The following is a 17,498-nucleotide window of genomic DNA, read 5'->3' as shown; positions in this document are numbered from 1 at the left end:
CTGGGGACAGACCAGGACACCACCCTGGGGACAGACCAGGACACCACCCTGGGGACACCACCACCCCCACCCTGGGGACACCCCACCCACCACCGTGGGGACATGAGTCTTCCATTCCAAACGGGGAAACTCCTGGTGTTGGCTTCCCTCAGGTCCTCAGAATGTTGCTACTGGACCCTGATGTCTGCGGAGAAGAGAGGATGAAGACGTCCGAATCCTGGAGAGGAAGAGGAGGATGAGGAGCATGAAGAGAAGATGAGGAGAGGATGAAGAGCATGAGGAGAGAATGAGAGAGGATGAGAGGAGAAGGAGAGGATGAGGCGGTGAGAATGGACGAGCGGATGAGAGGGAGAGGATGGAGAGGATGGAGATGGTGTGAGAGGATCAAGGCAGATCTTTTTTTTTAAGTTTGGGGAACCCGTTTGGAACACCCCCCTGGTCCGATCCTCTGGGGGGGCCAGACGTTTCAGACCCTCGGTCCTTTAGCTCTGGTCGGGTCCGGATCCACCAAAGTAGTCTTGGAGATAGTTGTAGGCAGGAAGCCATTTTTGCTAAAAATATTTATATTTTTAAGTTGCTCAGTGAGTTTTAAACGACTCAAGAAGAAATGTTTTTATCGGACCTTGCTGGTTCTAAGATACTTTCCCGTTACCATGGAGGATTATAGAGTCATATTAAGGAATAAATCTAAACAATCATATGCAGTTGTTGCTTAAACAATCCGTGCTTTATTCTCAGGCAATGTAACCCCCCCCCCCAAGTCAAGTTCTCTTCAAAGTAAGAGCCCATAGCTTAGAACCTACCAAAAAATCCCCAAAAGCATTCTTAAGATCTTCTGTTGTGGTAATACCCCTTTAAACCCCAAACACTGTGAGGGACAGCTCTTAACCCCGCCCCCTAATGTACACACGCTGCACTTCTGTCGAACTTACAGCCATAGCTAAGCAAAGCAAAAAAGAGTTTCTTTATCTAACGCAGGTAGTTTATAATACTATGAAGAAGTTTTATTTTTAATAGAGAGGTGGCCTATATATGTATATAATTTGAAAAGATGTATGTTGTATAAAAAAATCTATTTAAGAGCAGGAGCTTCTCGACGTTTGAGCAGCTTGCATGGTCGAAGAACGGAGAACCACAGTGAGGAACGTAGAACCACCGTGAGGAACGGAAAACCACCGTGAGGAACGGAAAACCACCGTGAGGAACGTAGAACCACCGTGTGTGTAACAGCACGTGCGTTGTGCATGTCGCCTGGTGGACCAGCTTCTGCGTGCATCAGCCTGACGCAGAAGCTTCGCTTGGCCTTCGCTAAAACCAGCGCAAACTGGTTCCCAGCACGTTCAGTCTTGTTTACTCTCCCGCGTCACATATCATCCGCACCGTGTTGTTAAAGTGTTTCATCATCGCTGAAAACACCCCCCCCAGGCAGAGTAGAGAGGCGTGTCTCGGCCGGGGTGTGGCTCACCATGCACCCTCCGAACCCACGATCCCATTGGCCGACGGAGCCGGGTGGCCGTGATGTCATTCAAGATGGCGCCCGGCTACTATTTACTGATAAGTCGGCTTTTTATAGCAGGGGGTGGGTACTCCACGACGATGTCATTGGAATCAAACCCAGAACCTTTCAACACCAGTCACACCAGTAGACCCGCTTCACAGCTAGATGGTTAGGATGACCTTCGACCCTCGAAGCCCCCGGCTTGTGGCGGTGACTTAGGAGCTCGCCTGACAACCGGTCGCCATGGGAACAGTTCTAATTTGTCATAGTGTTGCATCGACGATTGGTTCTGATGGGAGACGGCCCTGACCTAGGACCGGGGTGCGTGTGGGACAGACGGACGGCGGCTTGTGAGGGACAGACGGACGGGCAGGAGGGTGTGAGGAGTTAGTATTGAGGAGTAGCGCCACACTCTTTAGTACAACCCGCTGGCTCGCGCCCCCTCTGTCCCAGACAGGCTGAGGGGGTCAGCGGTGACCTCGGCGTGACCCCGGAGCCCCACGGCGCGGGTTCCTTCTCCAGTTATGATTTCAGTGTTTTTTTTTTGTGACGCTCCGATGAGGTCAGTCCCGGCGCTGGTCGCCTGCGGGACGCCTCGGAGATGTGCGGCGAGACGTTTGCCTCGGTGAGAGGAGGCGAGGGGGGTCGAGGAACGCTGTGGGCGTCTGGAGATGTTGGGGTCAGAGGTCGGGGGCTATTGCGTACGTTACCGTTCTGCAGTCATGACGATGTTTTACCTTTCACATGCTTCAGTGGTGGAGGAGACGCCACTGAAGCACGTTAAACAAACCGCAGTATGAGCCCAGTTGGACGTCAGAATGTTAGATTTCTGCCGTTTCAGCAGACGCTTTTCATCCAGAGCGACTGGCTGAATCACAGGTACATTCGGTCGAAGAGCAGGTATGATTGTCTTGCTCAAGGACACAGGTCAGACTGCCAGACATGGGGGTTCAACCCCGACTCTTTCGGCTGGGAGAACACCCTAACCACTATACTAACCCCCCCCCCCCCCCCCTTAAGAGATTAAAGAGTCCAGGAGTATCGAATCCAGACTTTACGTTTTGCTAAGCCAGGTTTTGGAGACTTCATTTTATTATGCGTCAGAAATTCTCTGCTTTCGTTTTGTTTATTGGGATTTTTTCCCCGTTCCCTCTGTTGCCGCAGCAGCCATCTGATGAGTAAGAAGCAGTTAGCCTACTCTCGACAATGTATTGCGTTTCTGAAACCCGAGCCCAGAGACTATCTTCGGACAATTCACTGAGAATGTTCGGCCCCGTGAACACGCCGCCGCCCCCGAAGCGTTTCTTGCCGTTATGCAATAAACTCTGTACCCCTCAGTAAGCAGACTGCAGTTCTGAGCTCCGCCAGCAGGGGCTGCTGTTGACCAGCGACGTGGTGTGTAATAGGGATCAAATATGGCCATATTTTTATTGATGTACTATATTAATTACTATCATATTAATGTCATTGTTCTGTTTTACATCTAGTTCTCGCCTCATGTTTTAGGGTCAAACAACAATGAATGAACGTATGCATCTTGCTTTTTTTTGTTTTGTTATTATAACTTGACATTGTTATACATTTTTATTTGAGACCTTTAATAAGCAGGGAACCCGTGTTTTTTTGTAAATAATGTCCGTAAACCATAGGTGCTTCTTAAACCTAACATGAAAAAAAAGATTTTTAAAAGACTGTATATTATTTTGCAAAAATAAATAAATAATAAAAACGACACATCGAGACTCGAGTGCTTCTGTTTGTTTCCGCAGTATCTATTCAAACCAAGATAAGGTTAATGTCACTGTGACATTAAAAGGTCATTTAATGTAACATGTTATTTAATGTAACGGCAGAGCTGCTGGGATATGAAGTAGGCCTACCACGGTGGATCAGAGTGGAAAAACAGGCCGGCTTGTAAACGGAGCGCAACAGCTGAGGGGAGGGAAGGGAGGAGGCGAGGAGGCGGAACCACGCAGCGACCTAAAAATGGACGCTAACCACCGGATCGGTTTTATTTGCAAGTGTTCCGCTAATCCATCGCAGCGTTTTAAATGTGCTCTCTAATGATAAGAGACGTGGTGTGCTGTATCAACTCACCAGTCGTCACCGCTGAAGACAACGCCTCCCCTCCGCGCCCAATTTGTACCGCCTCGGCGCAGAATCGACCGCCTTGCTGCCAACGCGCAGACTCCCTACTGCCAGCGCGTAGCATCCCTACCGCCAGGCGCACACACGACCTTCCTACCGCTAGGCGCACACCAGGCGCAGACAGGACCTCCCCACCTCCAGCGCGCAACCTCCCTACCGCTAGGCGCAGACCAGGCGCAGACAAGACCCCTCTGCAAGCCAGGGGAACACCAGGCGCACACAGGACCGACCTACCAGTAGGCGCACACCAGGCGCTGACAGGACCTATCTACCGCTAGACGCAGACACGACCTCCCCCGCTGCCGCTAGCGCACAACCAGGCAACACTCGCAACATGGACGGTATGCCGCACGCCCGCACGACCCCGACATGATACCCGGACATCTCGACTGGAACCACGAGCACACAGAACCAGGTGAGACCCGGGTTTAGAGTCCGTCCCGGCCGCTTTCGTCGCGGACTACCGGGTAGACCGCAGCGCGACGGCCGGCCTGGCGGCAGGGCTGCCGCGGTACAAGCGGTACCGGGGTGCTGTTTGCTGTGCAATGGCGGGACGGGTTTAAATGGCCGTCAGCTGGTTGTTGTGTCATTGTGGCTGTGTTCTGTCGGATTGTGTTGGGGGTGTGAATGTCAGATCCGGGGGACGCGGGGCTCAGAGCCGTGTTATGTAGGTACGCCACAGAGACGTCAACGCGGAGCTAGTGTCGCTACCGGAGTCCGGAGGGGGAGACCGTTGTGTCGACTCTTCGTTCTGGAGATTTTATTAAGTTCCCGGTTGGATGTGGGTAGAAAAGCCGTGTTTCTGGTGGGGGACAGAGAGGCGTTAATATACAGTAGGCCTACTGATACAGTGTCCCAGTGCCGGTTACTGGTCGCTCGCCAGTCCGCTGCGGCGGTACTGGCGAGCCACCTCGGGCAGTGGGGAGATAGTGCTGCCATTGAGATGTGATCAATAGTCTGATGGACGGTGTGTGGACGGAATGCCGATGGTGATACTATGTGACACCGGGGTCTCTGTCCACAGAACCCCCCCTCCCGGCGGTTTATGTTGGTGTATTTACCATTGATGGCCATTTACCAGCGACACTTTCCGCGAGTATGCATACAAATATAATGCAAAATGCGCATAGTTGTCTTACACTGCACATCATCTTACGGGTCTGGACATCATGACACTAGTCTGTTCCTGGTCTGGACACCATGTCATTGGTCTATAACTGGTCTGGACACCCTGTCACTTTTCTGTCACTGGTCTGGATTATAGTTTCGGACAGAACCTCCAGGTGACGCTTTGTTGTGATGCTGTGACCACGTGAACCCAGAATAGACTTCCTCTTCCTCTGAACGGCTGGTTTGGTTTCCAGCGTGGCAGGTGAGTCGTGGACCACGTGACTGTTGGACCTCATATTAGGAGGTTGGAGTAGTATCCGTTATGTTTAGTTCCTTTATTGTTTTATTGTGTGTAATGTACGCCAAACACTGATACAGTTCGGTGTGCACTAAACGTGTCGTCTGTTAACATCTGAATCTCCCCTTGGTGATGACATCAAGTCGGAGGTAAACAAAGCTGGTGTTTCTGGTCTTGAAGGACGATATTGCCCGAGCGGTCGTGATTATGAGGAGCAGTGTCTCAGATGTTGGGTGTGTTGAAGTCTCACTCCCTCTGACCTTTGACTCTGTGGTGTTTCAGACTTCATTGAAAGAATGGCGCTAAAGCGTTCTGACAGCTTAAGTCTTCTCAGGTTGGCGCAGGAACAACGACGACAACATCAGTTGTGTCTGGCATGAATGGTAACAAGTCAACACTCATCTATAACTAGTCAATACTCTGAGTCTGAAGCTAGGTATCTCTCTAGAGTATTGACTAGTATTGATTAGCTAGCTAATCATTATTGATTAGCTAGCTAATCAATACTAGTCAATACTCCAGCGCTAGAGTATTGGCTGTCTAGCTAGCTAGCTGTAGCAGTGAGCTCCCCCATTCTGGCCTTGATTCGGCTCCGTTCTCCACCCTGGGCGCTATGCTAGTTATTCCCAGGACACGATTCCTCCATGAATTATGGAGCTGTGGGCTGAATGAGGCTCTATGGCTCTCAGGAGGCCTCTTAGTGACTCCATGAGAGTCTTCTTCACACGTCCAGGCCCGATGTTAAACAGCTCCCCCCTGACCACATGTCTGGACACTTAGTAATTCACATGGTTATGTTAGGGCCCCCACTTCATCTTGGCCGCAAACATGCCAAAACGTTTGAATTCCCAGTGAGTCCATGTGCTGTGTCTCGTTTCTCTCTGCCGTAGTTCTCTTGAGCCGCACGTTTAACTATTGAGCCGCCAATTTTCTCTACCCCTTCTCCATACTTTTGTCACCCTTGACGACTTTGTGAAACGTAAGAAATACCTGGAGCTCTGGAGTGGGGCGAGCCTCCTGCATAAAAACGACATCTCCCATGACCTCCACGACCTCCCCTCCGGACCTGCTTTGCGTTTGTGTTTGAAGGTTGCTGCTGCTGTATCAATAAACAGGCCTCACCTTCTCATCTCAACAAACGCGTCATTCAGAGTGATCGCCTGTCAATCGATCTTCCTATCACATATCCACGCTACGCTATCATCCAATAATACCACAACGTTGTTTCCAGAGTCGGTTCTTTAAACCGGTGATGTTGTTTAAATCGTAGATGGTAAATGGACTGCATTTATACCGTGCCTTTTCAACCAGTGGCAACTAAAAGCGCTTTACAATATTGCTCAACATTCACCCATTCATACAAACATTCATACACAAGGCGGAGTCAACACTCGCAACCTTCCGGTTAGCAGCCAACCCGCTCTACCTCCTGAGCTACAAGCCGCCCTTTTAAACCTTACGCCTCCAGTGCTGTGGTGGGTAACAGCTCTGCTGTTAGCAGAGGGCGGATCTTTGGACCTGGATGTTGCTGATCACAGCTAGATGCAGACGCTATGAGTGACAGCTGAGTGGTGCTGATGGGCGGACCCCAGATGTTGAGGAGGGTGGAAGCAGGCCAGTGTAGATGACCACAGAGATGGTTCTCAGGTCCTGCTGAACACTCTGGCGCCCGGGGGGGGGCCAGGGGCCTAGCACAGCCCCTCACACGCTCACGCTTCCTTACTCTGTCTGCCTCACTGCTACTCATTCTGCTTTACTCTACCTCACTCTGTCACACTCTGTCTCTCACTGCCCCACTCTCTCACTCAATTCAATTCAATTTGGATGCCTCACCCTCTCATTCTTCCTTGCTCTCTATCGTACTCTCTGTCGGTCTCACTGCTACTCATTGTCCTTTACTTTACCTCATCAGTTTCTTCAGATAAAACTAGAGAGAGCAAGAGCGAGAGACGGGCCATAACCTGCCATAACCTCGCTGGAATAAAGTCGCTACCCGCTTCCTGTTTGGTGACGGACAGATTCCACCGGACTGAACCACATCTATGAGGCAGACCTCGGGAAGGGTTTAATAAGAGTTTCCCTCCAGCTGCCAGTCTGCACGCTGTCGCTTTGAATCCTCTCAGACCCTTTATTCACAAGTGCCACTGCCCGCCCAGTTTGTGTTCACTGTTGGCAGCCAATTCCGCATGATTACAGTCTCCTGCTTCCAGCGACAGAATTGGTCGACACAAAAATGCAAAAAGAGGCAAACATAGAAAAACACCCTGTTCACACACATTTGAGCTTCTCTAGCAGCAGACTTTAGATTGGTACCCCTAATAGTCTGAATGGTAAGACTACTGAGAGAGCAACGCAAGAGTCTTACTGGGAGCATGGGTTCCCACTTCCCAGTAGTGGTCTGGGAAACCGGTCACAGAAGTGGTGTAGAACCCCAGTCGTGTTCTGGTGTCCCAGTAGTGGTGTCGGACACCGCACCCCTATTGTCTTCTCTACAGGATGTCCCGCCTCTTGTCTCGGTCATGCTGTACATGGGAGGAGTTAGTTTGTTACCATGGCGAAACCCCGTCCTGCACGTTGTCTAGCGCGACATTCGGAATGTCCCCGTCCTTTAGGTCTCCTGTAGAAACCAAATGCCCTGGTAACGGTCGCCAGGGTAACCGTAACCGTCCTGCAACAACCTAGCAACTTTATCCCACCTTGTGTCATAGTGATGGTCACCACAGTGACGGTCACCACAGTGACGGTCACCACAGTGACCGTCACCATAGTGACGGTCACCATAGGCGGCCATCACCATAGGGACCGTCACCATAGTGACCGTCACCATAGGGGCCATCACCCTAGGGACCGTCACCATAGTGACCTTCACTGTCCCCATAGTGACGGTCACCATAGGGACGGTCACCATAGGGACCGTCACCATTCTGCAGAGCTCCTAGAAAACACGCGCCACGGCCCAGGTCTCTGGGAAACTCTTGTAAAAGGGGTATCTCCTCAAGACCATATGCAACATTCCTGCTGGTGTTGTTTCTGTCGTTCGCCCCCATCTCTTCCTCATTCTCTACTCTCTCTATCTGTCTCTGACACTCTGTCTCTCTCTCATCTTATCTGTCTCTCTCTCATCTTATCTGTCTCTCGCTCTCGCTGTCTCTCGCTCTCCTCGCTCCCATTGTTTAGTGGATCTCTCTTGACAGCATCAAATAAAAATTGCATAAAATGATGTTATGCATGAAGCCTTGTTTACGCCTCTGAGTCTTGGGGTGGACTCTCTGCATAACCAATAATTACTCTCCTAATCTATTATTACTCATAATGCTCTTGCTTCTTGTCTTTTTGTTCTTTATCTCACTGTCTCTGGGCCCCTGTTGTAGTGCGTCTCAGCTTACTTTGTTACTATAGTAACACAGTACTATAGTACTAATATAGTATATAGTACTGTTTTATTATAGTAGTATTGTGAACTATAGTATTGTGGTACTAGATGTCCTTTCACACATGCAGCCCTGCCAGTAATACAACGAAGAAGCGGTTATTTTTATTAAATTCTGGCAAATGCGTTCCACCAATTTACCTGCATTAGACGTAATATTACAGGTTCTGGCAAGACCATGTGTAAGTGCACTGCCATAACAATAACGTCACGAGAGTGCACAATGTAGGACATGTTGACTTATTACACTGGGTTGTCAGCCACAGAACCACAATCAAAAAGGTCTCAAGGAAATGTTATCTGCGCCGTTCTGTAAAGGTAACATGCAATTGCCAGGAAATGACACCAAACAACTATAATTCCTTTGCCAGTGCAATGAGCTCTATCTTCCAGCCCTGCTTTAATGTAGGATGATGGTTTTTGGCTTGCACTGAAAAGCATGGGTTTTAAAAATGGACTTCCTTTCCCTTCGGTCTTCCATCACCATAACTCTCGCTCCCTTTCTGCCTTGCTCTGTCTTCCCTCTCTCTCTCTCTCCTCTCTTCCTCTGCTCTTTGCTGATGTTGCAGTCCTTGCCTTGACCCGTGTGTGTGCACACACACACACACACACACACACACACACACACACACACACACACACACACACACACACACACACACACACACACACACACACACACACACACACACACACACACACACACACACCAATACGTAGTGTGGTTTCCGTTTCAATCTCTCTGCTACAGTCTGTAGGTCAGTGTGTGTGTCGGTCAGTTTGGTGTGTGTGTCTGTCAGGTTGGTGTGTGTGTCTGTCAGGTTGGTGTGTGTCTGTCCCTACCAGTGTGTGTCCCTGCCCGGCCGGCCTCCCCCACCGGGCATGCGTGTGGCCGAATGGCAGCTCTGTAAATGGGGTAGTAATACCAGGGCCTGACCTCATCTGATGAACAATATCTGCAATGCATAGATTGCAGATTGTGTTCTCTGGCTCGTGTACGCTGGGGCGAAGGTTTGATTCGGTAAACTGTGGTGTGTTTACAACAATCAATATTGTTTGCTGTGTTTGTGCAGGTTGCCTTTGGCCTTTGATAAGTAAAAACAGCAAAGGGTGGCCCTTAAACCTTTTACGCTGGTGCCCGCAGATCAGGCAGAGTTCCAGTCTGAGGGGGGCGGAGCTAGTCCCAGGGTAGACATGTTCATCTACGGACGCCATGGTCTTCTACCGCATAATGACTGTGTGTGTGTGTGTGTGTGTGTGTGTGTGTGTGTGTGTGTGTGTGTGTGTGTGTGTGTGTGTGTGTGTGTGTGTGTGTGTGTGTGTGTGTGTGTGTGTGTGTGTGTGTGTGTGTGTGTGGGGGGGGGGGGGGGGGGCCAGGCCAGTGAGCTGAGCCTCCCTGTATTTGGAGGAAGTTTTAAAATAGACTGGATGTCCTCACTGTTCATCCCCGTCACCGTCTAACCCTCCCGGGCCTCTGTAGCAACCATGCTAACCCTTAGCAACCAGAACCCCCCCACCCCTGTCTCCAGAACACCGGGTCGGTAAGAGTGACCCCCGCCCGGGTTTGGACGGGCACAAACCACACGTATGACCGGGGGTCACATGACAAACACACTCGACACGGACAGGAGCGCACGTTACACAGCCTTGATGTGCCAAACTGATCTTACATCCACGTTGACATTCAGGGCGTTTAGGAGACGCTTTTATCCAAAGCCACTTACAATAAGTCCATTTGGCCATAGAGAGAGAAATAATATATCGCTGTGGGTCCAGTAAGGATGCTCATAGAAGCGAGAGCCGTAACACTGGCACCAACCCTGTGGGATACGGGTTAGTTGGATACTAACCCGTATCCAACAGAGACAGCTAGGATAAGATGCTACACGATGCTGCTGGTACTGTCAGTGTTTCCCCCAAAAAATTTCTTAGTCAGATAACATACGTCCATATACCTGATGGAAGTATTTTTTCTTTCCCTACGAGAGTTTTCTACTTTGTTGATGCATAATAATTGTAAAAAAATTATTACAAAAATAATATGTGTATATATTTTTTTCTAATATATCTATATATTTTCTATACATTGGTGGTCAAGGCGGGGCCCTGTTGTTGTTAAGGCGGCCGCCTTAACCATACAGTGCTGGGGGAAGCACTGACGTGCCAGATCTTGAGCAGTGCACGTGAAACCATTTGAGCTCAGGAAGCGATCTCTCACCGAGAACCTAAACGTCGCCGTCTCTTCCCTAAACCTGGGCTCATGTGAGCGTCGTTTATCAGCGACAGACAGTCGGCCCCTCCTCCTCACCGGGGACAGGTGAAGCGGATGTCTGTGGGTCCGCGTCCTACGGAGCTGCCCACTGAACACATTGACTCCACGTTGAATGAAGGATGTCTGTGGGACCGCGTCCTACGGAGCTGCCCACTGAACACATTGACTCCACGTTGAATGAAGGATGTTGAATTCTGCAGAGCGACAAACGGTTGTATGCAGAAACGTAGACGCAGTCAACGTTCCAGTTAATACCGTAAGTGCTGTATGCAGTGTTTGTGCAGGTGATCGGGTCTCTGATCGGTTGTGTTATGGTTTTATGTTATCGTGGTACTGTCTGATCATGTTATGGTAGTTCTGTCTGATGTTATGGTAGGACTATCTGATGTTATGGTAGTACTGGTGTTATGGTAGTACTATCTGATGTTATGGTAGTACTGGTGTTATTGTGGTACTATCTGGTGTTATGGTAGTACTATCTGATGTTATGGTAGTACTATGTGATATTATGGTAGTACTGGTGTTATGGTAGTACTATCTGGTGTTATGGTAGTACTATCTGATGTTATGGTAGTACTGGTGTTATGGTAGTACTATCTGATGTTATGGTAGTACTATCTGATGTTATGGTTGTACTGGTGTTATGGTAGTACTATCTGGTGTTATGGTAGTACTATCTGATGTTATGGTAGTACTGGTGTTATGGTAGTACTATCTGATGTTATGGTAGTACTATCTGGTGTTATGGTAGTACTATCTGATGTTATGGTTGTACTGGTGTTATGGTAGTACTATCTGATGTTATGGTAGTACTATCTGGTGTTATGGTTGTACTGGTGTTATGGTTGTAATGTGTGATGTTATGGTAGTATTATCTGATGTTATGGTTGTACTGGTGTTATGGTAGTACTATCTGATGTTATGGTAGTACTATCTGGTGTTATGGTAGTACTATCTGATGTTATGGTTGTACTGGTGTTATGGTAGTAATGTGTGATGTTATGGTAGTACTATCTGATGTTATGGTAGTACTATCTGGTGTTATGGTAGTACTATCTGATGTTATGGTTGTACTGGTGTTATGGTAGTAATGTGTGATGTTATGGTAGTACTATCTGGTGTTATGGTAGTACTATCTGATGTTATGGTTGTACTGGTGTTATGGTAGTAATGTGTGATGTTATGGTAGTACTATCTGGTGTTATGGTAGTACTATCTGATGTTATGGTTGTACTGGTGTTATGGTAGTTCTGTCTGATGTTATGGTAGTACTATCTGGTGTTATGGTAGTACTGTCTGATGTTATGGTTGTACTGGTGTCATGGTAGTAATGTGCGATGTTATAGTAGTACTATCTGGTGTTATGGTAGTACTGTCTGATGTTATGGTTGTACTGGTGTTATGGTAGTTCTGTCTGATGTTATGGTAGTACTATCTGGTGTTATGGTAGTACTGTCTGATGTTATGGTTGTACTGGTGTCATGGTAGTAATGTGTGATGTTATGGTAGTACTATCTGGTGTTATGGTAGTACTGTCTGATGTTATGGTTGTACTGGTGTCATGGTAGTAATGTGCGATGTTATGGTAGTACTATCTGATGTTATGGTTGTACTATCTGATGTTATGGTAGTACTATCTGGTGTTATGGTAGTACTATCTGGTGTTATGGTAGTACTATCTGGTGTTATGGTAGTACTATCTGATGTTATGGTAGTACTATCTGATGTTATGGTAGTACTATCTGATGTTATGGTAGTACTATCTGGTGTTATGGTAGTACTGTCTGATGTTATGGTTGTACTGGTGTTATGGTGGTAATGTGTGATGTTTGGTGTGAGGACCTCTCATCCACATCAACTCCTCTAGGTTTGATTGTATACGGACAAGAAAGAGTCAAAGAATAAGTACGCACTTATTGTATGACGTACCACGTTGCACATAGAAACAGTACTTCGTGTAGCATCTTATCCTAGCTATCTGTGTTGTGCACGGGGAATGGCTTAACCTAGTGATAGTTCGTGCTTGGCACGTGGGTTGAACATCCTTACTGTACCGACCGCGATGTGTTGTTGTTTCTCTTTCTTCTGACAAACACACTTATTGTAAGTAGCTTTGGATAAAAGCGTCTGTTAAACGCCCTAAATGTAAATGTAATATTAAGAGTCCTGAAGGTAAAATAAATATGGATGAAACAAGCTGATTTGCTCGCTCTATGTATCCTATCTTTATGCAACACGACGGTATCCATCTCCATGGAAACGCCCTGGCCCTAATTATGGGACGGAACACGGTTTTGTAATGTCAGCCTCGGAGAATCAAACGCAGCATTAATATTCAAGCTGTGTTTGAGCCTCAGTCCCTGTGACTTGTTTACCCAGTGAGCCAGAGATCCACGTGCACGTGTATATCAGTGTGCACGTGTATATCAGTGTGCATTTGTATATCAGTGTGCACGTGTGTATCAGTGAGTGTGCACGTGTGTATCAGTGTGCGAGTGTATATCAGCATGGACATGTGTATCGTGTGTAACGGTGTGTGTGTGTGCGTGCGTGTGTGTGTGTGCACGTGTGTACTGTTGTGTATGCGCGCGCGCGGCGGTGAGCAGAGCCTCCCGGTGGTGACGCTGCCTCGGTCCACACGGCGCCACGCGGGGAATTGAACCCCCAACCTCCGCCGTGTCGGTCACCGCCCGCACACGCTGACACACCGGTGATGTCACTGCTTTAGGTCGGCTCAAGTGTGTGTGTGTGTGTGTGTGTGTGTGTGTGTGTGTGTGTGTGTGTGTGTGTGTGTGTGTGTGTGTGTGTGTGTGTGTGTGTGTGTCGTGGTCACATGCCTTGGGGACAGAGTGCTGTTGTATCCAGGGCAGACCTGGGGGGGGGTGGGGTTGTAAACACAGAATTGCTAACACGCAACTTTTGAGTCGTATACAATTCTCTCTTTCTCTCCTTCTCTCTCTCTCTCTCTCTCTCTCTCTCTCTCTCTCTCTCTCTCTCTCTCTCTCTCTCTCTCTCTCTCTCTCTCTCTCTCTCTCTCTCTCTCTCTCTCTCTCTCTCTCTCTCTCTCTCTCTCGCCCTCTTCCACTCTGACCTCACCCTCTGACCCACTCACACACAGACCTACTTCAACCTCCATCCCTTTCAGGCGTTGTGTGCGTTTCTCCCGCTCTCAGCTCATCTGTTTCTCTCTCTTTAATTCTGTTTGCATCTCCCTGTCTCCACCTCTCATACCTGATCCTGTTCTCTCTCTCTCGCTCGCTCGCTCTCTCTCTCTCTCGCTCGCTCGCTCGCTCTCTCGCTCGTGTCAGAGGCTAAGCGTCTTGTTACTCTATTTCCTGTCTGTATTTTCAGTGCCTGCTGTACGTTCCCTGACTGACCCAACGTGTTGTATAACTCGGCCACGTCACGTGAGGCTGAGCGCAGCCCACATGCTACACGGATTATATTAAGAACATATTCACTATTAACATGTGTGTGTAGGTGTGGGTCTGGGTGTTTCGTTCGGGCAGCGAGTTCTGCAGTGTAGAAATCATGTGAATTTGATGGGGGTTTCCATATCTTTTGTACTGATTTTCTGCACTGTTGTTCCTGGTTTTCTTGCATTGACCAATCACAAAGGGGAAGTGATCTGTGAGGACATGTCCGGACATTTCCAGACAAAGAACCCTTGTTATTTCTGAACAATCTAAGAGTCCCACAATCACGTTTGACAGTTCCCTCATCGACGCTGAGGAGGCGGGGTTTACGCCTGTCAATCACCTGCCAGCCCTGGCCTTTCTGTTAGCGCAGTGCAGAGTGTTGAAGTCTTCTTAGGTTTTATCGTTTGAGTAATGTCGACCACTGGATAAAGCAGTGGTTCTCAAATGGGGTACTCGTACCCCTAGAGGTACTGCAGGGTACTCAGAAAATGTCAAAGAAAAGAAAAAGCCAACAATACTTATTTTTACCCTGAGAAAATTAAAATTCTGAAACTAGACAATAGAAAATCGAGGAGAAGGACAACAAATCTTTTAATGTTTAATGTTTAAACTGCCTAATAGAACACCCACAAATTATTTATGGTAATTGTATTTATTTGTCTCCCAAAAAAAATCTTTACCATGAAGGTTGTGCTCTGCTGAAGAAATGTTTTGACAGGGGTACAATAATTGAAAGAGTTTGTGTCAGGAGGACCCTGGGGGCCCCCGACCCTCGGGCTTGGTAATAATAATAATAATAATAATAATAAATGAAATTTATATAGCGCTTAATATGGTACTCTAAGACGCTTTACATATTGGCCTATCAAAACTATGTAAGACAGACTAGGAATAAAAGAAAAACAGAGGTTAAACATGAAGAATAAGGTGGGAGTTAGGTGGGGAAGGCTAGTGTGAAAAGGTATGTTTTGAGGGCAGATTTGAAAGAAGAGAGGGTTGGAGAGACTTTGATGTGGGAGGGGAGTGAATTCCAAAGGGTGGGGTCAGCAACTGAGAAGGCCCGATCACTCCAAGTCCGGCGCTCAGTCCGTGGAACTTGTAGCAGGTTGGCAGAATTGGACCTGAGGAATCGGGAGGGGGCGTGGTGATGGAGGATGTCGGCAAGGTAGGGGGGGCTAGGCTGTTGAGGGCCTTGGTACCGGTCACCTGAGGCCTGATGTATTCCCGGACATCAAAGTCAAAGTCTGCTTTATTGTCAATTCCCAAATATGTACAAGACAAATATAGAAATCGAATTTGCGTTTGTCTCGGTCCCACGGCGCAATAAGTACAAAAGATACAATTAGTTAACATGCATAAAATAAGTAATAGTAATAGTGCAATATTTCAGAATAGTACAAGGTAGGCAAAAAAAAACGGTAAAACCAAACGGTATCTGTACAATACAGTTAAAGAAAGTAAGTGGTCCATGGTGCTTGGGGGCAAATGAGATCATTGGCGAATCCCCTCAAAGCCCATCCCAGGGCCGCTGAGACCCAACCAAGCCACGTAAAACCCACCAGGCCCCCCTCGTCACTCTCTGATTGGCAGGAAATCGTCGATGCCTTGGGGAGAGGAGCAGGAAGCAGCCCACTTCCTGTTTGAAGTGGCCCGTGGAACGAGCTTCCTGTTCGCTATGACTTTCACTCTCTGACACCAAGGTGCCAGAGTGGTTGGTTGACATCCTGCCCACCTCACTGTCTAACCACTACCTGCTCCTTTATGACCTGTCTCTACTGTCTAACCCCTACCTGCTCCTTTATGACCTGTCTCTACTGTCTAACCCCTACCTGCTCCTTAATGACCTGTCTCTATACTGTCTAACCCCTACCTGCTCCTTAATGACCTGTCTCTACTGTCTAACCCCAACCTGCTCCTTTATGACCTGTCTCTACTGTCTAACCCCTACCTGCTCCTTAATGACCTGTCTCTGTATTGTCTAACCCCTACCTTCTCCTTAATGACCTGTCTCTGTACTGTCTAACCCCTACCTGCTCCTTAATGACCTGTCTCTATACTGGCTAACCCCTACCTGCTCCTTAATGACCTGGCTCTGTACTGTCTAACCCCTACCTGCTCCTTAATGACCTGTCTCTGTACTGTCTAACCCCTAGCTGCTCCTTAATAACCTGTCTCTGTACTGTCTAACCCCTACCTGCTCCTTAATGACCTGTCTCTGTACTGTCTAACCCCAACCTGCTCCTTTATGACCTGTCTCTGTATTGTCTAACCCCTACCTGCTCCTTAATGACCTGTCTCTATGCTGTCTAACCCCTACCTGCTCCTTAATGACCTGTCTCTGTACTGTCTAACCCCTACCTGCTCCTTAATGACCTGTCTCTATACTGGCTAACCCCTACCTGCTCCTTAATGACCTGTCTCTATACTGGCTAACCCCTACCTGCTCCCTATTTACCGTTTTCTGTATCCACTGTCGAACACTGTCTCGCGGCGGTGTCTTGTCAGTAACGAGGGCTGAGCTAGCTGGCAGCGGTGGTTCTCTGAGTGAAGGCCGACATACAGCTGGAGCTCCGGGATGAATGCAGGACTGCTTTTATAGAACGCTTCCTAAACAGCGGCCACGTAGACCGCCCTACATCAATACTGCCAAACTTTCACCCATTCCCGCACTCATTCACTCACGGACGGCGGTGTCCACCACATATGGCGACAGCCAGCTCGTCAGGAGCAGTCGGGGTGAGGTGTCTGGCTCAGGGACACCTGAACAAGGGGGATCGAACCAGCAACCTTCCGGTTGCCTCCCGGAACATGTCGTCCTCCGTACCGGAGACGTACCGAACCACAAGCTCATCGGGCCGAGCCGCTGACAGCAGAGCGACGTTAGTGGACAAACCACCTGTCTGTCAAACGCCAGAGCGACGTTAGTGGACAAACCACCTGTCTGTCAAACGCCAGAGCGACGTTAGTGGACGCACCACCTGTCTGTCAAACGCCAGAGCGACGTTGGTGGACAGACCACCTTTCAGTCAAACACCAGAGCGACGTTAGTGGACAGACCACCTTTCAGTCAAACGCCAGAGCGACGTTAGTGGACAGACCACCTGTCAGTCAACGCCAGAGCGACGTTAGTGGACAGACCACCTGTCAGTCAACGCCAGAGCGACGTTAGTGGACAGACCACCTGTCAGTCAACGCCAGAGCGACGTTAGTGGACAGACCAACTCTCAGCCCAACGCCAGCCCTGTGGCAGAACTACGGGAGATTATTCCAGAAGGAATCACAAACACACTTCTGGGGGAAAAAGTTCAGGAAACATCTCCCAG

The 17,498-nt window shown here is 48.6% G+C and overlaps 1 protein-coding gene across 2 annotated transcripts in view; it reads left to right on the top strand.

Annotated features, from left to right (window-relative positions):
• The first annotated feature begins 3,470 nt into the window (after positions 1 to 3,470).
• The window catches only part of dennd4b (DENN/MADD domain containing 4B), a 41,353-nt gene continuing 27,325 nt past the window's right edge, over positions 3,471 to 17,498 (top strand). The window contains exon 1 of one of the 2 annotated variants that reach the window (XM_030357938.1): positions 3,471 to 4,061. The gene's annotated coding sequence lies outside the window, so the exon portion shown is untranslated. Of the gene's footprint in view, positions 4,062 to 10,645; positions 11,013 to 17,498 lie in introns of those variants that run through there. The other variant, XM_030357939.1, reaches the window with a different exon arrangement.

The sequence above is a fragment of the Gadus morhua genome, chromosome 6, assembly GCF_902167405.1.
Source record: "Gadus morhua chromosome 6, gadMor3.0, whole genome shotgun sequence".
Classification (NCBI taxonomy): domain Eukaryota; kingdom Metazoa; phylum Chordata; class Actinopteri; order Gadiformes; family Gadidae; genus Gadus; species Gadus morhua.
This window is presented reverse-complemented; position numbering and strand designations above follow the sequence as displayed.